This window comes from Alexandromys fortis, unplaced genomic scaffold, assembly GCF_014885135.2.
Source record: "Alexandromys fortis isolate MF-2015 unplaced genomic scaffold, M_Fortis_MF-2015_v1.1 scaffold_108, whole genome shotgun sequence".
NCBI lineage: Eukaryota > Metazoa > Chordata > Mammalia > Rodentia > Cricetidae > Alexandromys > Alexandromys fortis.
The window spans coordinates 2,541,088-2,564,256 of NW_026067994.1; the positions used below are offsets into that span (position 1 = coordinate 2,541,088).

Sequence of the window (23,169 nt, forward strand, 5' to 3'; positions counted from 1 at the left end):
AGAAACGAGACAAGTTGTGTACCAGGATGTCAGACCCTGTGCCGAGTGTGCATGTGTTTCTTGTACCCACCCTAGGAGATAGAGTCTATCTTGATTATAACTCTAAGTGCCCTAACTGAGGATAGGCCTCCCAAAAATGCTCAAGGAAGGAAGACTAGTAAATGGTGGGGCAAAGATTCCCATTCCACCCAAAACCTGTCTCGCTGAACATAGTGGACAATGAGGACTACTGAGACCTCAAGAACAATGGCAATGGGTTTTTGATCCTACTGTACCTATTGGTTTCGTGGGAGCCTAGGCAGTTTCGTGGATGCTCACCTTACTAGACCTGGATGGAGGTGGGTGGTCCTTGGACTTCCCACAGGGCAGGGAACCCTGATTGCTCTTTGGGCTGACGAGGGAGGGGGACTAAATTGGGGGAGGGGGAGGGAAAGGGGAGGCGGCGGTGGGGAAGAGACAGAAATCTTTAATAAATAAATAAATAAATAAAAAAGAGTCCTATAGAATAATTCCAGGAAAAGTGCGTCTTTCAACTCCTCCATGTTTGCTGTGAAAACATAGGGATGGGAAGCAAGAGGAGTATTGTTCCTCCAGCATCTCCTCTGCTGTCCCTGCTGAAACTGAAGTCTGCGATTTCATGCAGGAGTAGAGTCAGCAGTTTATGTGTGTTTTTTAAATACCCGCTTAGCAATTAATTCTTCCTTTTAATAAATGCAATGAAAAAGAATCATTATTGGACTCATACTTTAATTGAATTAATAATTTATTCTAGCTATTAATGTTTTTTAATATTCTGTGTATTATTTCTTGTTCTATTAGACAGATATGGCAGGGAGATAAAATGTGAAGCCACACAGGGACTGTGTGGTTGGGCCTCTGTATAATCCATGGGACACTGACAGGTATTGAGCAGGTTTGTGACTAGGGAGAGGCCATGCATGCTGAGATGCCTTTCGAGTATGGTAACAATCACTAAGCCGCTAGGGATGTTTTCCTGAGTAAAGGCGAGCGCACAGTGCAGTTGTTCGCGCATGACCCAAAGGTTTGCATATGGAAGTGACTTCTGGACTTGTGAAGTCTTTTCCCATCTTTCTAGTTCTAGACCTGATATATTCATAGGTCTGATAGGCCAATCTCTGTTCAGATGGTGTCACTAAAAGCCAGGGACCGTGACAAGTGTCAATATCTCCTGAGGCTGTTTGAGCAGACCTGAGTCTCTGGACCACTAGATGACTCACAATGGAGCCCCAGCGAACTGGAGAACCTCTAATTTGGTGCCCAAGTCCAGGGCATTGCCTGCCTTCTGCTGTCTGCAGGCACGCTGCCTGAACATGGGGCCCACCCTGTACACCCTCACATAACAGGGGTTGCATGTCATTTGGACTGATTGGATATTACCTTGCTATGACCTTAACTGATAGATTAATGCATGCATGTATGCCAGTGAATATGCACATTTAACCAGAGCTGCACTTTGATGCTGGTCTCTAGAGTCTGCTTATCGTGACTCTGCCTCCCTCACCTTTCCTCCACCGAGATGCCAGTGAGAGACAGCAGAAACTCCATATGGGTCGACTTTACACTAACTACCATGATAATTTAGCATTGGCTCTAACTCTGGATCTAACATTGGATCTAACTCTACTAGCAATAATTTCTTTTTGCTAGTAGAAATTAGTGCTAAGTTCTCTTTAGATAGCTGTGTTAAAGCTCTCCCAGAACACAGGTCACAGACACCATGTAAAGGATATTATCTCAGGGCAAAAGGAGATAAGATTCTGTTAGCGTGCACAGCCTTCTGACTTGAATACTTCTTGTACAAAACCTCCGAGCCAAACCTTGAAAGAGTGTTCACAAGGAGAGGTTAATAATAGGTGCATACTGCATCAGTGTAGTTGGTACTCGTTACGTATTTCTTTGTTTAGCTATCTACTTACTGTCCACATAGTGCTCGCTATGTGTTAGGCATTGACTTTAGTGTCTCGAGTGCACAGCTCAGCAAGCTAGCGTCGTTGATCTCATGGAAGATTGCATTCTAGTGGTGAAAAGAGAACCAGAATTCAGCAAGGAAGGTTCTGGGTGGCAGGGCTATGAAGAAGAAGCCGATGTGATAGGAAACACGTGGTTTGGAGTAGTCAGGAACAAATGGTAGAGAGGTGGACAGTGAAAACTAACCTTGAGGCATGTGCAGGAGTCCACTTCACCAAAAGTTTGGAAGGAAGAGCAGGGTTCTATTCGAATGAGCAAGCAATATGGAGCTGGTGGACCTGCACCCACCTCAGCATGCTTGAGAAGGAAAGAGAAGCTGTTGGAGCCCAGCCCAGTGCCAAATGTGAGACTGTGACAAGATGAAGTCAGAGAGGTCAGAGAGGTCAGACAGGCCAGAGAGGGATGGGTTTCTTCTTGACCACATTGTCCGGGGTAAAAGGTTTGTACTTCATCTCAGTGCCATATGAGGTTTAGAAGTTTATGGTGGAGGGACAGCTTATTCAGTGGTGTGTCAGTGAGAATTTACCATTCTGAGTATACTGTGAAGTAGGTGGGTACTAAGATAAGGCTGTAGGTCCCAGGATAGGGGCAGGACAAAGGGGATGGCCTGGAGCATGGATGAGTCCCCTCATTTGACTATGAGCTAGAAGGACTGTAATTTTTGGGAAGAATCAGTGAGGGGGCCTGGGAGCTTACGTGTGGGAAGGTTTAGGTGTTGGTCTTGAGTAAAGAGATGTTCTCTTGGGAAGCTGTGGATATAAATATGAGAGAGAGAAACTTCCATTTGTCCTTAAAATCTTAAGGCGGGATAAAATCACCAACATCGTGTGTAAATAAAAAGAAAGGTCAGTGTTAGAGGTTGGCAGATCTGTTATATTTGAAGGTTGGGCAGAGGTGGGTGGGAGTCAGGAAAGAGCACTGAGACTGGTTAGGGGGACTGGGAGGGAACAGATGTCTGTGAGAGCAGAACCCAAGTGAGGAGGAAATGTGTTCAAGAAGGAGGGACCAAATTGGAGAGTTACTGCCACATCCCAGAAGAGAATAATGCCCTGAGATTGGATTGATTAGCCTTGGTGATCATGAGAACGAAGATATCATATAAGCAAGAGAGAGAGAGAGAGGAACAAAAAGAGAGAGAAGGTGAGCATCCAAACTGCCTAGGCTCCCACAAAACCAATAGGTGCAGTAGGATCAAAAACCCATTGCCATTGTTCTTGGGGTCTCAGTAGTCCTCATTGTCCGCTATGTTCAGCGAGACCGGTTTTAACCCAGGCTTTTTCAGACCCAGGCCAGCTGGCCTTGGTGAGTTCCCGATAGGACATCCCCCTTGTCTCAGTGTGTGGGTGCCCCCCTCGCGGTCGGAGCCTAGGCAGATTGGATGCTCACCTTACTAGACCTGGATGGAGGTGGGTGGTCCTTGGACTTCCCACAGGGCAGGGAACCCTGATTGCTCTTTGGGCCGACGAGGAAGGGGGACTTGATTGGGGGAGGGGGAGGGAAAGGGGAGGCAGCGGTGGGGAAGAGACAGAAATCTTTAATTAATAAATAAATTAATTAATTAAAAAATAAAAACAAAAAAGAAACAAAAAAAGAGAGAAGACTCTAGAGTTGAGTTGTTGGTAACTGGGAGAAAATCAATAGAAAGTAACTGTGTGTGTGTGTGTGTGTGTGTGTGTGTGTGTGTGTGTGTGTGTGTGTTCAGATACTCTCCAGAGCATGGTCGCATAAAGATGTGAAAGTTCTAGCAAAGACAGTGTAATTATGATGCGAGAGGGCAGAGGTGAGAGGCACAGGCCAAACCCAGTGCTGTCTTTGATGGGAGCAAAGGCGTCTTTGGATGCGCAGGTGCTCCAATCCTTTGCCTCCTGTTTCTTTTTCTTCTTTGCTTTGCTTTCCTTTCCTTTACCCCCTTTTTTTGTTTTGTTTTTGAAGACAGTGTTTCTCTGTTTTTTCTGTGTAACAGCCCTGGCTGTCCTGGAACTAGCTCTTGTAGACCAAGCTGGCCTCGAACTCACAGCAACCCTCCTGTCTCTGCCTCCTGTAGCTGGGATTAAAGGCATGCACCACCACCACCTGGCTGCCTGCTGTTTCTTCTTCTTAAGAGTTAGCATGGAGGGGCTGGAGAGATGGCTCAGAGGTTAAGAGCATTGCCTGCTCTTCCAAAGGTCCTGAGTTCAATTCCCAGCAACCACATGGTGGCTCACAACCATCTGTAATGAGGTCTGGTGCCCTCTTCTGGCCTGCAGGCATACACACAGACAGAATATTGTATACATAAATAATAAATAAATATTAAAAAAAAGAGTTAGCATGGAGTGAAGTGGGTTTCTATGCCATCCTCTTGAGTGACGTGATGTCACGTGGACATAGGCAGAAAGAAGACAGTAATTAGAATGCTCCCATCACTTGCTTGGTAGTGTTGAGACAGACAGTAGGCGGGTGAGGATAATATATTTAATTGACGTGGACCTCACACAGGACACTTCTCTCATTCTTAAGACTTTTGTCTGTATGTAATCACTCACTTGAATTACTATTCTAGAAGTCAGACCTCAGCTAGAAGGAAAATAATACAGAAAATAATCCATTTTAAATTCCAGGGAGGAAGACTGTTCTCATTGCTTTCAAACTCACTGTGGAGTATCCAGATATCCGATAGAAATTTCCACGGAGGTCTTCTACAGTCTTACGCCATACTGCCAACCTAAGAATCTCAGTGGATACTGCCTCGGGGAGAGTTCTCATTTCTACTCCAAGCCCAGTGCAGCATTCACGCGCAGTGTGTGTGTAGTTGGTTCTAATATTCCAAAAATTAATATAACAGCAAGGAAATTTGGTCAGTTTTTTTCCCAGGGCTCCAGTGGTTGAGGACGTGGGTGGGGAATACTTGTTGGAGTCAAACAAAGTAAAGACATTAGCTGGTGTAAATTGAGGAGTAAACCCTGTCAAGTTTATTAGAGAGGATCTGCATTTACTTTCATGTCCCCAGTGTTCTACGAACAGAGTAGACATACAGGCAGGTCGACACGCACAGTGGACATAGAAAGTCTATTATCAGGGGACATTGTCTTATGCCACCCTGTTAACCCGTATGGCCAGACACACTGTTATACATGACAGCTCTGGAATGCTCAGGAATGTGTCTGCTTTTCATCTCTTTGATCACAGCAGGCTTTTCCAGGGTAAGAGTGTCCTTCTCCTGATTCAGTGTAAGTAGAATGGAATGTGCAAGCATCTGATACCTGCCAGGGAGCTATCATCTATGTCTCCGGAGAATAGAAACTGTACAATAGAGGTGACCTGAAGATCTTGCTTGCTATCCTAATGTAGCAACATCCAGGAAACATGACGATCAGTTAATTAAATTTACCAACCTTTTTTCGATATCATAGTTAGCTTATGAACAAAAACACCATCCGTATTCCCTTTTTAAAAAAATTGGAGGTGAGGTTTTACACTATGTTTGAATTTACAATCATCTAGCTCTGCCTGCTCTGAGATTACCACGGTGGACCACTGTATCCAGTCTAGTTTGGTGACTGGAGGGTGAATAAATGGCTGTGAGAACAGAGTCCGTGGAAGGGCTCAAGTGAAGAAGAGAGGTGGACACTCAGGGAGGCTGGCAGGCAAGTACATCACACACCTTCTCATACATATGGTTTATAGGCAAATGATCTAAGGTAAATGGGCAATGGCTCATAATCTGTCGAGTTGACATCACTCACTGGCTGCCACTTGCTCATTTTGTGTTGGTGAGGCTTTAGTTGCTAAAAGCCACCAGGAGTAATGCTCTAACCTGTAGCTGTCTGTCAGAGGATGTTAAGAATTGGACACTGGGAAAAGAAAAAACGAACGAACAAAACAAAACAAAAAACAGAAACCTGGGTGGTGGTGGCGCATGATTTAATCCCAGCACTCGGGAGGCAGAGGCAGGCGGATCTCTGTGAGTTTGTGGCCAGACTTGTCTATAAGAGCCAGTTCCAGGACATGCTCCAAAGGTACAGAGAAACCCTATCTTGAAAAAACAAGAACAAACAAACAAATACAAAAGTGAGACTGGACACTGGTACCCTAGAGTACTCTTTTGTTCTCTGACATTCTTGTGAAGCCACCTCCTCCTCTTGGGGCATGCCAGAGTAACAAAAAGGCAAAGGGATGAGAATTCAGGCCTTGCTTTTTGTTCTTTATCTGTGAATGACCATGTGGTCATGACTGCATTATTTAATCACGGCTCCTTATGACTGTATAGTGCTTTCTAGGTAACGAGCTTTCCTTCTAGTGTCTTGACTTGATCCTTCTCTCTGTCTCTGTCCCTGTGACACTGAGGAAGAGTCTTCTGAAGGAGCGGGAAGAATGTCTTTGTTTTATTGGAGACTGGAGTGGTGCATGGTCCTCCACATCGTAGAGAGAAAGCAGGCTAAATGGAAGGTAGATTTTATTTGACTGCTCCCATAGCACCCTGAGGGTATTGGGGATGGGAATGAACCATAGAGTGCCACACCCATGGTCACCACTACCTGCTCTTCTCATACAGGAGCAGCTGTGGGTCTTCTGGAGTGATCAAAACAACTCCCCAAGGAAAACCCCCATAGTGGAGGTCTGAGCTTCTAACCCTGCCTCCATTCTAACTGAAGTAACTCCATGATAGCAGGCAGATATTGGTTGTGTAATAATCAATATTAAAGAACATATTTAGATCTGTGGACTCAGCCCACATGGTATAACTGAATTTTGTTTGTTTGTTTTTTTCAAGACAGGGTTTTTCTGTTGTTTTAGTAGCCTGTCCTGGATCTAGCTCTTGTTGACCAGGTTGGTCTCGAACTCACAGAGACCCGCCTGCTTCTGCCATCCAAGAGCTGGGTTTAAGGTATGCATCACCCTCATTGGGTTTATAACTGGCATTTTTAAACTTGCTTCCTTTGTTTCCTTTTCTTCCTCTCCCTTTAATAAACATTTGTTAATTGCCCATTTTATGCCAGAGCCTTTTCAATGCTAAGATTTTCTTTTAATGAGTAACGTCTATAAAGCTACGATCTTGAGGGAAAATGGGTGCTTAAACACCTAACTGTAAAGGGAGTGGATCACAGAGGAGGCTCAGGTAGGAGTCACTGTGCAAAGACAGAGGACAGGTTAGTGGCATGATTATAACAGCTGTTGTCATAAACAACCTCCAAATCCTGGTCAACCAACGCGACACACATTAGCTTCTGACTTATGCAACGTCTGTGCAGGAGGCACAGCTCTCGTGGGTGGCTCCTTCCAGGTGGTGATGTAAGGACTGCACTTCTCCAATGTGGAATTTATATTAAAGTCCTTGCTTCAAGGAGAGAGAGGGAGTGGTCTGGGTAGGGCTGTGTGTGTTGGGGGGACTGTTGTCTGGAAACAGAGCCTAGAACTGCCGTATGTCTCCACCTAGCACACTGATTCCCAGCTTTCCTTTAATACAGCTCCTTATGTTGTGGTGAGCCCCAACAATAAAATTATCTTCCTTGCTACTTCCTAATGGTAATTTTGCTACTTTTATGAATCATAATGTAAATATCTGATGAGCAAGATGGTCTTAGGTGACGCCTGTGAAAGGGTCAGTCAATCCCCAGAGGGGTCGCAACCCACAAGTTGAGAACCACTGATTTGTCTGCAAGGGATGCTTGGGGAAACATTTCTACTATGGGTTAAAGCTGGAGAGTGTCAACACGTTGGAGCACAAATAACACTTTCTTTGTACAGAGACTGGATGTCTCTCTGGGAATGCAGGGAATAGATCCCATTTGCCTCTGTGTTTTTGGCGTCCCTCTGTGCTTAGCCATGCAGAGTATTGCTGGTCATTTTTGGTCTAAAAAGCTTGCAACTTTAAGTCTTTGGAGCATATTGGGGTAGCAGAGTTGTCAGGTGGAGAGACATCTACAGCAGGATTTTATTGTATTGCATGTGTCTTCTTTGCCCTTCCGCTTGTTCCCGGGGGTGAGCATTTAGGAGTGTAGGTCATTGGCAAAGAGACTGCCCTCCAGCCAGAGGTCCCGCACCATCAGTCCATCAGTCCTGGGCTAGTGACATCATTTAGAAGTCATAGGCTGAGAAGCAGTGCAGATGTCTGTGTACTTTCTGGGGAAAGCCTAGGTAATCCCTTGCTTTTAACAAACCAGCCTCTACTTTGGATATACACTGAAGTTACAGTCCCCACTTAATTGCTTCTAAGTTTCTGGCTTGATAGGTTATGACTAGGGCCTGGGAAGATCTGCAATTCTGACAAGGTACTACAAATAGAACACTCTTTATTCGGGAATGGTGGAGACTGTCAGTATTTCAGGTATTTCTAATTTGGGAATGTTTGCATGTGTATTATGAGATAGTGGGGATGGAGGACTGAACTCTAAACACTATAGTGATTTGCCTCATAAGAACCTTAAACGCATGGCCTGGAAGTCATTTTCTTGCCGCTGTTTTGGTACAAACCACATCAGATGGTAGTCCATCACAAGCGCTCAAGTGAAGAACTTTCCATTTGTGGTGTCATGACCGAACTCAAAATGTTCCTGAAGTTGGTGAATTTGCATTGGGAGTTTGCATTTTTGAATGCCTTGTATTGATGATGCTACTCTGGGGGCTGAACTTGGAAAATGCCTGTGTGCAATTCTTCAGAAATGTAAAGGACTGGTATGGTGGACACAGATGCGTCCCTCTTCACAGGTGGGATGAAAGAAACCACTGAAGGACACTTGCAGAATGAACTCTGCTCTTTCTCCTTGGTTTTGTGACCACTCCTCTCTTTTCCACCCTCCATTTCCTAAAGCTTTGCTCTCTTTCCATAGGTAAATATCATCATCATCATCAACATTAGTGGTGGTGGCAGTGGTGTGGTGGTGGTGGTAGTAGTGTGTGTGTGTGTGTGTGTGTGTGTGGTAGTGAGGTGAGAATACGGGAATGTGCACACATATGTGCTCATGTTTGACCCTAGTAGAAGATACTGAGCATCTTCCTCTATTGCTGTCTGCTGTAATCTCTTGAATCAGGGCCTTTTACTGAACCTAGAGCTAGGCTGGTGACCCCTAGACTCCACTGCTGCTCTTCTTTCTGCTTCCCACACTGCTGGGGTTATAGGCACATGTGTGTGCATGGAAGAGCTCTTTCCCGGGGAGCAACACCTCTAGCTTGGACAAAGAAGTTGAGGAGTGCAGCTTTTGTTTTAAGGACTTTCTCACAGCTTGCCCTTCCCCCATGAGAAATGTCTTACTGAATCAGACCACAAACAATTGGAGGTAACCTATCCTTCAAGATGCAGATCACAGAAGCATGTATCGGAATCTCATCTCGGCTTCACACCATCTCTGATAGCTAGAGCTTTTTGGCCCGGCAGACATTCTAATTCTCAGTCAAATTTTTCTAAAAGGGGAAAAATTACCAGTTACAGTGATCTTCCTTAAGAAGGAGTCACTTTTGGAGGAGGTTTAAAAAGCTGTATTTGCACACTATTTGTGTGTGAAATTGTGTTCTTCCTGCACTTAAACCAGCCTGAAACACTTTCCTCCTTTCTAGCCTGAGATCTTGGGAAGGAGCCCGTGATTTTAAGAGATCTAGGTGACACTGATAGGCTTTTGGTAGTCGATAAATGCCACTGGCTGGTGCGATGATAATTTGCCTAGAAAAAAAAAAAAAGCAGAAAATGCTTTAAATCCAGAATTACTAAGCACAGAGCAAAATTCTGGTGGTTAAAAGGCAATCAGCAGACAGCGATTTGCAATAGTGGGGCTCTGTGCTGTAGTGTATTAATCCCTGTGCTCACATTGCATTAGACACAGGAAGCATTAGACGCAGGAGGCGTTAGACATTTGCTGAGTAGAGGTGAGTATCTGATGAGCTATGTGTGGAGGGTCCTTCGTGTTGGAGGAAGGTGACAGAGCAGCTCTTCCACCCATTCGTGAGACCCAGGATCTCCGCCTGGGTATCCACACCCTCACTCAGATTTGCTTCCACACCAGGACCGGGAGGCTCTCGTTATTTAAACTCCACATTTTGCCCTTGAAATAAAATTCTGCCTGCTGTGTTGGTATCCGGTAGCTCACTCCTCGCTAATTTGAAATAGGTCTCGGTGGATTGGCATCCCCTCCCCTCCATCTGAGTTGCAACCTGCACTTCATCTCCTCCTGTTTAAAATGAGGGCGAGCACGCTTCAAGTGTTTAAGAGTTGGAAGCTGCTTCAGGGATAGGTATTTGTAGTTTCATGAATTATTTATTTAAGCAAATGTATACAGAGCATTTATGTGTTGGAGTATATGCCTGATCACACTTGAAGGGGTGTTGTGGAAATGTATCATGCCGCAGCATCACCATTTTGACATATGTAGTGCAGAGAACCACAACACTGCTCCTGGGATAGACAGGATTAGTTCAGTTTGGAATCATTTGGCTCTCGTGATGCAAGACTAAGTAAATGCGTTTTATCATCTTCCCTGTTGTGTGAGGATAAAGCCGGGTCTGGATCTATTTGGGCTTCATGCCTAGAGTTTTGAACTAAGCACAGTCCCTTTGGTGTGTTGTTGAATTTCATTGTTTTTGTTCTTGTTTTATTTCTTCCTTCAGCAAGCCCCAATCCAGGAAAACAGTGGTATGTGTTTTAAAGGTTTCCCACGTATGGTTCACAAAATAACATAGCTCACTTTTAACTATTTGTAGGAAACCGTTTTATTCCCTTAGCATCTGCCATCACCACGTCCTCACATCCTTGCCTACACACCACACACACACGCACATACCTAGTACTTAACAGTGCGTTGACATGTTAAGTTTGAGCAGTAAGGACGTGAGCCTTCTGCACACTGGGATTCCTTCACATTTAGGCCTATCTGGCTGCAAACGTACTTGAAATCCTTTATTTGGACTTGGAAGGAGATAGCTCAAGATAAACATGTGCAAGGCCCTGAGTTTTGTCCTTGGGACCAAAGGCATGCACGCATGTGCACGTGCACACACACACACACACACACACACACACACACACACACACACCTTTATCCTCTATAGATGCTAGCTGAAGGCAGCTTTTTGAGGTCCCGCTGTCACCTTCTGCATTCCAGTTCATTTGAGCTAAAGCTGAAGGGAGATCTAGAATGAGCCCCTCATGCATATACAAGCTGAAAATCGTAAGAAGGGGGGAATATCCAGGAGAAAAGGCCAGCCAGGTGTTCAAATTTTCGCCTAAATTGTCAATATTTCCACAATCACGTAGAAAAGTAATCCCAAAGGCAGCCAGAGTTTGTCAAAAAGGAAAGGGCAAATAGCATACCCTCCTTGTTAATTCTCTGAGTCGTGTGGTTTCCCCACTGTGTACTGACCCCTCCCTGAACTCCTCGGGCCTTTCTAGATCCAGTCTCCCAGTCTCCCTCGGAATCCCGGAGCAATTGCTTACTGTAATGAGTCCATTCTGAAATCTCCAGGAGACACAAGTGTTAAAATGGATGGATGGCGCCTGGCACAGCTCTCCCCGTGATAAGCACTCTTGGCTATTAAGTGTCTCCAGTGCAGAAGGCTGCCATACTGCATGCACCATTCTGAGCCGTGCGTGGGCTGAGACTGAACAGGTCTACACTTCCTAGGCAGCTAATGAACTGGGCTTAGTTACACAGGAGGAAGACAGAACGCAGAAGTCGGTCACCAGATTCAGGTCAGAAAGAGAACGAGAGAGCAGTCCAGAGAATCGGGGTATCGGGGAGTGAATCACGCAGGTAGAAGCTGGGGCACGTAGGCAGTGTGAGACTCAAGAGAGCGGGAACGGGGAGATGGACCGCTGATGAGTGCGCCAGCACCTCTCACTGGAAGCGCGCTGGTGTGTGGGCAGCCATACGCTCCTCTTTAAGAAGACCTTCTCAAAGCCTATACGCACTGGCATAAGAAGACGTCAAGCACCACACAGGAGCTCTTATTTTGAAGGAGGTCATACCTTGGTCAAATAAATTGCCTCAAGGGTCAAAGAAAAGATTCCCTAATCTATTTCTCTTTTTAACAGACAAAGAAACGAAAACAAAACAAAGCCAAACCCCGATGCATGATCTCTGCTAAAATCTAGAGACTTTAAATTTGAAAAGTAGACATTTCATTGAAAACACTTTTCTTCCCCGGAGGAGCCCACGGTTTGGCAGGTGTTTTTACATTCATTTCCAACCATATGTGGCACACACAATATGCATCTTACACAAATGAAATGTGTCCCACGTATCGATCTGGGTCACCCTTTGTTTACAAACAGTATATCAGCAATATGTTCTCCCATCAGGGTGTATAAATTAAACTTACTTCTTTTACCTAGATGAGTAATATTCTATTTTCTAAGGCTCTGAAATATATCTCACTGGTTCCCACTACAGTCACACACAGGCTATTCTCGCTTTCTCTGTCGTTTCAACCAGGCCACGACAAGCACCTTGGCATAGACAGACATGCAAGTGTTTCTCAGAGTGAACTCATGTCTCTCGATGTGTGAGGACTAAGAGTTCATAAATCCAAAGTATAGAGAACATTACAAAATCTTATAACAAAGGATTATTGGATTGTTCAATTTTAGGGATTTATATATTGTTTTTTTATATAACACAGCCTGTAATGAATGGAGTTTTTTTTAATACTTTGTTGTTTCATAATTTGTTTAAAAACAGCATACCTCTGTCACATTGGTAGGTAAGGTATTTTCTTTAAATTGAAAGGTTAGAAAAAAATTTAAAAAAATTGGAAGGTTAGTATCTTCATATTTGACTACACATTTTACATATTTTTGCTTCATCTTTTTGTGCAGCTTGCTTAGATTTTATCTATTTTCCCCCTCATCCTTCTCTTATCTATTTTTAAGAGTACACTATATGTTGGAATAAACTAATCATTGCCATACAGCTTATAAATTATGCTCTAGTTTTCTTGCAATATTATTGTTTGTCATATGTATTTTCTACATACATTATTGAATTTTTGTGGAGTAAGATTACTTCTTGTTTATTGTGTCTGTATTCTTGCTTAGGAAGATACTTACTATCCTGAGATCCTGAATAATATTAGTGATTTTCTCTCATTTTGGCTTTAGAACATGGTCTTACTATGTAGCCTAGGGTGGCCTTGAATTCATCACTGTCACTCAAGCCTTCTGTATGTCAGGATTAAAGACCACACCTGGGTTGGATTATTTCATCAGCTCCTTATCATTTAATTTTTATTTGAAATTGTTGGACCACCTATATATCCACGGAAGTATCCTTTGGGTTTTGATTGACTGATTGATTTTGTCCAAAATCTCAGTCCCAGCATATTTTATTAAGCAATATCTACTTATGTTGGCCATGCGATCTTCATTGGTCAATTTGACGAACTGAATTGAAGAAGTGCCTCTATCATGTTGGCCTATTAGTATGTCTGTGGGTCATTTTCTTGACTGCTTCTTGATCTGCCTTGTCCTTTATTGTGTTAGGAGGGGGCCATGTTATTGTGGGAGGTTCAATTCTTAGGCAAGAAGGCCTTGGCTATAAAAGAAGGGTAGATGAACAAGTCAGAGAAAGCAAGCCGGTAATCAATGCTCCTCTGCGGTCTCTAGCTCTGACCTTGAGCTCCCTGATGATGGACAATAACTTGAACGATGAAATAAACCCTTTCTTCCTCAGCTTGGTTTTGCCCACACTTTAAATAACACTGGCTCTGGTATATGGATCAAATCCTGGAGTTTTTATTCCAGATTTATTCCCCCAGACAATTCTGGGCTACTTGTAGCATTTTTGTCTCATAAATTGCTCTAATACTTACTACTTGTGTATTTTGAAAGCAGCCTATATACTTTCCTAGATTAACTATTTTTCAGGAGTTTCCTTAATTTGAGAGCAGAGAGACAGCTTTGTGGTTGAGGGTGTACAACTGGAGTTCGGTTACCAGCACCTAAGAGAAATCCAGGTCTGATGGGAATCTGATACCCTCCTCTGGCCTCTGTAAGCACTGACCGCACTCACCTGCACAAACCCACACACAGGTACACATACTTTAAAAATAAAAAAATATAGAAACAACAAATTTTCCCTAACTAACTTCTGAGACATAGCATATAGTGGGGGTTTAATAGGAAAAAGATAGGAGATTTCCCACGCTGTTAATACCATTTTTGGGTTCTAATGACTCATTTTCTCTGCTCTATTCTTGCAAACTTACTCTTTCCTTCAGAGGCAGTGGATGTTAGCTTTGTACCTTAGTTAGGGCTACATTGCTGTTATAAAACATCATAACCAAAGGCAACTTCACTTACAGTTCTGTATCATAATTCATCATCAGAGGCAGTGAAAACGGAAACTGAAGCAGGGCTGAAACCTGGAGGCAGGAGCTAATGCACAGGTCATTGAGGGGCGCTGCTTACTGACTTGCTCCTCAGGGCTTGCTCGGCCTGCTTTCTTACAGTACCCAGGACCACCTGCCCAGGGGCGATGCCATGCACAGTGGCTACACCCTCCCACATATATCATTAATTAAGAAAATGGCCTACAGACCTTCCTAGAGTCTCTTCATTCCTGAGATATTTTCTCACTTGAGGCTGCTCCTCTGCAGTGACTCTAGCTTGTGTCAAGTTGATGTGAAATTAGCCAGCACACACGGTACTCTCCAAAGAGCTTTCTTAGAGTCCCTTGGCAGCACAGTCTTTCTAAGCAAATTGTGGTGCTTCTGACCTTGTCTTCTTCCCTTCCTCCTGGTCTCCTTCCCTTTTCACTCTTCTCAGTGCTGGGTTTTGAACAAAGGCCTCTAGTATGCTAAGTACGTGTTCAACCACTGAGCTACATCCCAAATCCCCACCCTCCTTTTTATGGTGTTATTATACTATAGACTGTAATTTATATACAACGGAAATTTATTTAAAGCAGAATCATGATGGCTGGGGAGTTCCAGAGTATGGTGGTGGCACATGCTACTCATGGTATGGTAGGCAGGCAAGCTAACAACAGATCGAGTTAGAAAAGTCAGCCTTTGTCAGAAACATGCTCCAGAGATAAGGGCATGAATCTGTCCATGGGGATGGAACCCTCTCAACCAGTTACCTCTTAGATGTGCCACATTTTAATGTTATTACACCAGCCATTTTATTTCAGCATGGCTTTGGTAGGGACAGTGTCACATCTTCATGATCTCAGGAATCCACTAGAGTGACAAGGGAATGAAAAAAGGTCAGACACACAGACATGTGTATGGAAAAGCTGGGGTCAGGTGGAAGGGCACCAGCTGCCCAGAAACTCAGCATGATTATTCTTTATAAATGAATTGAGGAGGCAGGGTTCCTGTATACAGCTCAGAAAAGAAGCAGGTTTAGCTGATGCCATTGGAGGTCTACTTAGGTAAATTATCTAAGGATCAATCATCTCAAAAGAGTGAGTTGTAGGTGATAGTTTCTGCATACATTGTTAGTAAACATTTGCATCAGAGGAAGACTTTTCCAGTTCTCTGAGCCTGACCCCAGGAAAGGCTTCATCATTTCCATGAGGTATCAGCGTCCCTTATATGGCTGTATACATGTCAACAGCACATATCCACTCAGGACTCCACCCACTTCTTACACATTCATTCGATGCTTCCTCACTCCCCACAAGACCTGCAAAGGCTCAGTGGGCCCCGCCTCTGGATTCCACACAGCTTTCCAGAAATTAGGCTTTCTCTGTGGGGATTTAGGGTGTGTTTAAAAATAAAATTAAAAATTAAGAAAAACACAGGAGCCTATAACACCACATTCTTCATTCTCAGTATCTGACATTCATTACCTGGATTTACCCTTCCTCATTAAGTTGCACATGAAGTGTGGGGTAACTGCTTGCTGCTCGGTCCCTATGAGGAGCTTCTGTTGCCTGCGAGGTCAGTATTTATTGCCAAGGCCAATGATTGAAACTCTCACAGCTTGTCTCCTAGACTGGGGCTGCCCCTGTTCTTTGAAGGCAAACTTTACGCAGAGCCTGGTACATAGGAGCACTGGACACTTGCTGATCAAGGAAGGAACAAAGGAAGGGAAGAATGGAGGGGAGAAGAGCAGATGACACAAGTCTGCGTGGAGCTTTGGTGTGAACAGAGCCTGTGTGAGACAGCTGTGTGGGCTCTGTCCTTGTCAAATTCTCAATGTTTCAGCGCATTAGCGCTCTAGCACAGATAATAGGCGGTGGCCCGTGCTATATTCCTAGTACTGTACAGCTACCAGGAGTGACTTTGGATATGAGTATTGGTGCACTGTGTGATTGGTTTCGATTACTTCTTTAAGCCTGTAGTTTTCCTCCTTTGTTTGGTAGCGAGCACAGATGACGTCCAGAAAGGGAGGTACTTCATGCTAAGCCTGTTATAAATTTAAAAAAAATTAGGTCCTACCAATATCATTTCTATTGTTTTTATTATTGTTAGTTTAATATTAGTGAATAGACAGTGATGAATATCATCATATCTTTGGCCATAAGCTCTTATGTGCTATATACTGAGCAAGCTATTATAATAAAAGTTGATCCCAATTATTATGATATCCAAAGGAATATCATGAAGGACTTGAATACTTGGCCACTGTAATTTCCTAAAGCACGCCGCTGCTTTTTTGAAGAAGACCTTTAGACAAAGGAAGCTTTGTTGTTCCATAGTTTCCCTTTTTTGCCTGTAAGAAAATGATTGCTCGAGAAAGAAAAAATAAAGCCTCTTGTTCCACGCTTTAGCGTCAGAGCCCTGGTGCTGGCTCTGAAGGCTGCCTTAGCTGTCTCCAGGACTTCCAGTAATGCAGTTAGGAATCAGAGTGGACTTTTCCAGGACTCAGTGCTGCGTCCTTTCGTTTGCTTTACCCAATATATTTGTGTGTTTTTCATCATTATAATTTTTTTTATTATGGCCAGCATACCTGGAGGAGCCTGGCCCTCTGAAAACAATCCAGGGGCGTATATTATACAGAGTGTGTACTATCTATGACAAAACTCCAGAAGGTATTCCATTGCAAAATTGGGACCTTTCTGCCCAATGATTAGCAGCCGCGCACCCCCTCCCCGCCCCTGGGAACTCCCATTCTGCTCTGAGATTCTGTGAGTTCGCTTGTTTTTGATGCCACATGTCAGTGCCATCATGCCGTAGCTGTCCTTCTGTGGCTGTCACATTTCACTTGGCATAACAACCTCAGGGGTTTTCCATGCTCTTGCAGATGGCAAGATTTCCTCCCTTTCGTAAAACTAAATATTGCCATGTGTGTAGAATGCCAAGTTTTCTTTGATTGTTTATCTATCTATGGATACTTTGGTCACATCTCTTTCTTAGGTGTTGTCGATAGTGCTGAAGTGAATATTGGAATTTATTTCACACACTTAGTCTGTGTATTGCCTAACATCTCTGGCTAGAACATCCGTTGAAAGGCAGAAGCTCCATTTTATCCACTGCTGCATCCTCAGCATCCAGAACAGCACACTGTCCTGGACTTGGGTCCCAGTACTGGCATCTTTGTCCTTAATTACTAAGGCAGAAAGCCGTCTCCGTGGTGTTTCAGGCTGTGCACATAATAAAACCCCAAGCACGTCTAAAGCCATTCCATGCTTTGGCAGCTCTGGGGAATGGAAGGCTGTGTGTCAGGGCTACCCTAAGAACAGCCCCTGCACCTAGAACTGTGACCCACATTCCCAAAGTCTCTGAAGTCCATTCACTTGTAACATCTCATGTAAAGTAACATCTCATGTAGTCCAAGTCACTCACTTGAAACCTTTTTTTCTTTCCTCCTGGAGAGTCACAAGCATGAGGGCTAGCATGTCACACTTAGGGTGCGTTTTTAGAAGTCTAAGATGAGTTCAGAGCTGTGTCAAGTTCTGCCAGACATTTCACAATCCCCTTATTGCCCTAAACCAAGTCCTTTATCCTGACTGACCCCTGCCCCAGTTTACATACTTCTCCAGAACTTTGCAAACTGTCTGTATTAGCTGTCTCATGAGTATTTACCCACTACAAAACGAAGGGCCTCTTCTTGATTTGGTTGCTTTCTCATCTCCACTATCTAGCTCAGACCTCAGGCTACTTAGTGAGTGTTTATTGGTGGACTGACTTTGCTTCTGCTTTCCCATATCATCCGACACCGCTTTACCATGATGTACCATGAGTACCAGACTCCTTTAGCTCTGGCTTCAATGTCACTTGCTTAGAGTGCACTTGTAACATCTCCTCTGACCTTTTCCCTCGATAGTCTCATCTCTGTTGCGTCCTATGTTTCAGACATGACAGGATATTCTGAAAAATAGCCTGAGCTCCCTCTTCCTTCCGCATTGCATGGAAACCTTCCCTATAACCACTCATTCCCTTGCCTTGTTTTCTAAGTATCTTGCATATTGGCTTCAACTATTCCTCACATCTTGGTTCCCATGTCTTTGTCCATATACTGTGCCCAAACTAGCAAACTCACCATTATAACCAACATCATAGCCCCGACTCCTGCACAGGACTGAGAAGCCCACGTGCTTCCCTTTTACTTCACCTTCTTTGCAGCTTATATTTTCTCTAACTTTATTCTTATTTATCTTATTTACTTGCAGTGCTGATACTGGAACCCAGGACCTTGTGCTTGTTAGACAGCTCCTCTACTGCTAAGCTACATTCCCAGCTTGATCCTCTCTTAATTTAAAGAGAGTACAGAAGCTGACGAAACCCTTGTTAATGGATAACACTTGTTACACTTCTGTTTACTCCTGAGCCAAAAGGAATGAAAGTGTACTTGTATTGGGATATTTATAATATTAATTTAGATACTATATGTACATTGTCCTGCAGAGAGTAAGTACTCGATAAATATAAGCTATTATTCTATTCAAAACCAAAATCCAAAAGAATCCTTGACTCTGAACTCCCCTATAATCTTCCCTGACATGTCCTCCTTAAATTTCTCTTGGATGCTGGACAAGGTAGACCATATATTAGAATACTTCAAGCCTGCATCTCTCTTTCCTCCACTCTAAAATAGAATTACATTGTGTCAGGAATATTTTCTTGTGTTTAACTCTCTCTCTCTCTCTCTCTCTCTCTCTCTCTCTCTCTCTCTCAATTCTGACAGTACTAGGAATTGAATGTAGAGCATTGTGCATCCTGGGGCTAAGCTATAGCCTCATCTCTTTCCTTGTGTTCTCCACAGCACCCCGAACATTGTTACTCTTTATAGTTTCTTGAGGTGCACTGAATCATTGTGGTGCTGATGGGGGCTGCTTGCCGGTATGCATCCTGCAGCTTGGATGAGACTACCTCCACTTTAGTAATGGTTCAGCAGTAAGGACCTGTCTCTGACTCTTTAATATAGAACCATGAAAATCACTAGCGTTGAAAGAAATAAGATCAGAGGGGTCATAAACTGACATGTGATGAAGCGCTCAGTGCAACAGTGTGCCTTGCTCCATCTTTTTAACTTAGCCTTTCAAATAGACAATGGACCAGAGCCTTCTCAGCAGATGGGCCATGTTTGTGCCTTAGCCACTTAACAGCCATTAGCCTAATTCCATACACTGCAGCCAAATTAAATACTAAGTAAGAGCCTATGAAAAGCCGGTTTGGAGACAGTGTTACTGCCGTCACTCGACAGCCTTCTATGAAGCAGATGCTCCCTCTCCACCCTATTAACCTGGTCCACTGAATTAGGGGCCTTCCTGTCTGGAACAAAGGTAGACGCAAAGCACAGTGTGATGCTGGAGATTGGGGGGAAAGGCCCAGGCCCTCCTCACACCCCCATGCCACCTGTGAAGAAGACAAGACCGTTGAACCTAAAAGGTCATAATGAGACTTCTGCCACATAAATTCCATGCCACATAATCCATGAAAGTTCCCTGCAAGAAAGCATCCCCTTTTCTCATTGATAGTAAGTCTGACAATAACTTACCATTTGCTGTCTTGTGTCTTGGGACCTTTCTTACTGATAAGTCAAAGTCCTGATCATCATTCAAGAACATCCCAAATGTCCATATCTCCTTGAAGGTGATTTGATGCTCGGTATAATTGCTTGTCTCAAAGACCTAAGTGGCCACAGTGTCTGCTGAGCACCCTTCACTCTCACCATAAACATGGCTTTTACTGGAACTCAACCGCTGTCAATCTTAAGTCATAAATGCCACCAGGATCTGGTTCATTCAGGAAAGAGACTTTATATTGTTTATCTGTGTACTTTCTACAAACTACCTGTAGCAGATCTATGCATGCATGCTGTATACACACATAAGTACATGTGTATGTGCATATGTAATATATAATGATACTGACTGAATCGATGTAACAAAATTCATGGCATTTTGGTTTTTTGATTGCTCTTTTTCCCCAACTACTCCTGCGGAGCCTCCCGTTGTTCTTGCGTGTTTGCAAATATCTCTGTGATGACTTCGCATTTGGATACACTTTCTTCCCCTTCATGATTACCAGGAAGCAAAGGCAACAAACTGAATGTTCACCAAAGGGAGGTGATTTACCTTTCCCATGCAGAGATGACTGCTCAGAAGTGTTTCCCTTTAGAAATGAAACAGAGCTGAGTATGGTGCCATTGACATTTTTGGGAAGGTGGTTGGGTTTCAGGACTGGATTTCTCTGTAGCTTTGGAACCTCTCCTGGAACTAGCTCTTGTAGAACAGGCTGGCCTCAAACTCACAGAGATCTGCCTGCTTCTTCCTCCCGAGTGCTGGGTTTAAAGGCATGTGCCACCACCACCAGGCTGCACAAACTTTTAATCTCAAAATCAGGCAGCCTGAGTCAGGAGATGGTCAATTGGAAGCCAGCCTGGGAGTTCATTCTAACTCAGATGACCTAACAAGATCGTGTTTCTAGATCAATACGTGAATGAGTAGAGAAGTAAGTGAGTTAAAGAAGCCAGAGTGGTCCTCAGTTGGTGATGACGGATGGTGGCTGGTGCTGTTGCACCTCTTTCTACCCACGTTTACTTCAGCCTCTGCCCTGTCCAAGCTCAACCCCCCAAGAGAGGCGGCAGAAGGAATTGCGTTGTTTTGCCATTGTTATGGTCAGCTAGATATAAGAACTGTGACTCTGGGCGCACAGCTCAACTTCTTTGTTGAGGGCCAGTTTTGTCAATCCTGAAAAATAAATATATAGCTGCCTTTTATAGCTCCTGGACAGCAAGCACTGACTCAGTTTTCCCCTTGCTGGTAAGGAAGCATATTTGGGAAAGAAGGTGGGTGCTGGTGGGTTGTCAGGCGTCAGGGAAAGGCTGGGTGGTTTGTTGTCGTGGCAACAATTTTTGATTTCGCCAATGGCATGGAAAGTGGAGGTGCTAAGATTTTCAAAAATAGAGGCATACTGTATTTTTTCCCCTAAATTTTATAAGATTTTTCAAAATGTACTTTAGGATTAAAATTGGGACCCAACTTTCTGGTTATTGGTATGTAGAGGGTATACAAGTCTTTTTGAATAGCAGAAACCAACTTTGTGCGGTGTGTGTGTGCGCGTGTGTGTGTGTGTGTGTGTGTGTGTGTGTAGAATTCATACTGAGAACAGACCTTTGCAGACCATGTTACTTAGGGGCTGGGTGAGAAAGTGAAATGTACCAAAGTATATTAAAATCGTTGGGAAAATGGGCCGTTCATATCCACTAATGCGAAGGTCGGAGCTTTTGCTCGACAAAGTGACTTCTTTGCACTGGTAGCTTTGTGTGGTCTGTGTTCTTTGGCAATGATGACCTGGGTGGGATTAAATCTAGTTGAGTCTTAGCAGTGGACCCAATACAAAATGGTCTCTGATTCCCCACCTGCTATAGAGGGGCCAGAGTACATTTTTTTTTTAACTAGAAAGGAGGGGTAGAGTAAGAAAGAAGAAAATTATTCTTAGGTTAAAACTTGTAATAAACCAAGAGGAAAGAAGACGAGAGGATGAGAGGGGAGCAAGAAAGGAAGAGAAATAAATGGCGTGACATGAAGAGAGCAGACCCATAAAGGAGGTTGAAGACTAAGTCACTCGGGAGAGAGGGTGAGCAGCGGCTCCTGTACTTCCGGACTGCAACTGTCTTTGACAGTATTAGCCTGTTCTTAAGAAAGGCAAAGTAATGTGCCATTATTTAGTAACGTGTAGCTAAATTAGTCCAATTATCAGGACATGCAGTAACTACATTAAGCATATTTCTCTGAGTTAGATTCCGCCAGAGGTCTGACTTAGAGTAAGACCTCCATTACCCCCAAATAGCCACCCAAAAGAGGGCTCTTGCCATTCAGCTTCTTTTAGATTTGGTCAGTGGTGTGGGGAGCTAAACACATGCATTTGGAGAGCACAGGATGCTCTGCTCACCAGAGGTGCCCAGAGGCCTCTGTGGCCCTTGTGGGTGTTATTGAGGAGCAGGGCCATCTGCTGCTGTGTCCCAGGTACTGGGGATCAGTTGACACATACCGTGGCTTGTCTTCTTCATGTCCCAGATGGAGGCTGCAGCTGCAGGCTAACACTATTCTTGGTATGGCCACAGGCTCTGGCTCTCCCAAACGTAGATGCTGCAGGAGGATTGCATAGCATCTTCTTTTTCTATCAACAGATCCCAGAGAGCCTGTGCATTTAACTTTGCCCCAGATACTCCCAGCACAAAGTATGTGCCCAGTCAACCTATATAGAATACATGAAGTCAACATTCATGGGATATATGAAGCTACCTTTTAAAATGTATGCATCATATGTTTGCTGTGGAAAGTGTTAGGATGCAGTAGTAAGCAAAAACCAAACCCAAGTTAAAACCATTGGTTTGTAATTCACCATTCATGGTTCATCATTGTTACGATGTCAGCCATTATGTTATACCTCTTTATGCATAATTATATTTTTACTTGGAATAATTAATACATATAGCCTTTTGTCTATTTATACAAATTGTATAACATCTTATCATTGAATACAGTGAATGAAGTGATCTCTGCGTGTGTGCGTGTGTGCAGTATCTGTAAGTATGAACATGATGTGCTCCTCCATGCATGCAGATTTGGAGGTCTGAGGTTGATGTGTGTCTTCCTCTTTCATTCTCCACTGTATTTTTTGAGACAAGGTACTGAACCTTGCTGTTCTGCCTAGACATATCAGTGAGTCCCATCCCAGCACTGGGGTTACAGATCTGTGCTGTCACACTCAGATTTTATACATGATAGGGATTCAAACTCAGGTTCTCATGTGTGCTATAGTAAGAGCTTCACCCACGGAGCCTTCTATCCAGCCCCGGTTTGGGATATTTCCTTG

At 43.8% G+C, this 23,169-nt stretch overlaps 1 protein-coding gene across 3 annotated transcripts in view; it reads left to right on the top strand.

The window, feature by feature from the left end:
* Ntm (neurotrimin) overlaps positions 1 to 23,169 on the top strand; it is a 982,155-nt gene that overhangs the window by 576,553 nt on the left and 382,433 nt on the right. The gene's annotated exons all lie outside the window — the stretch shown is intronic.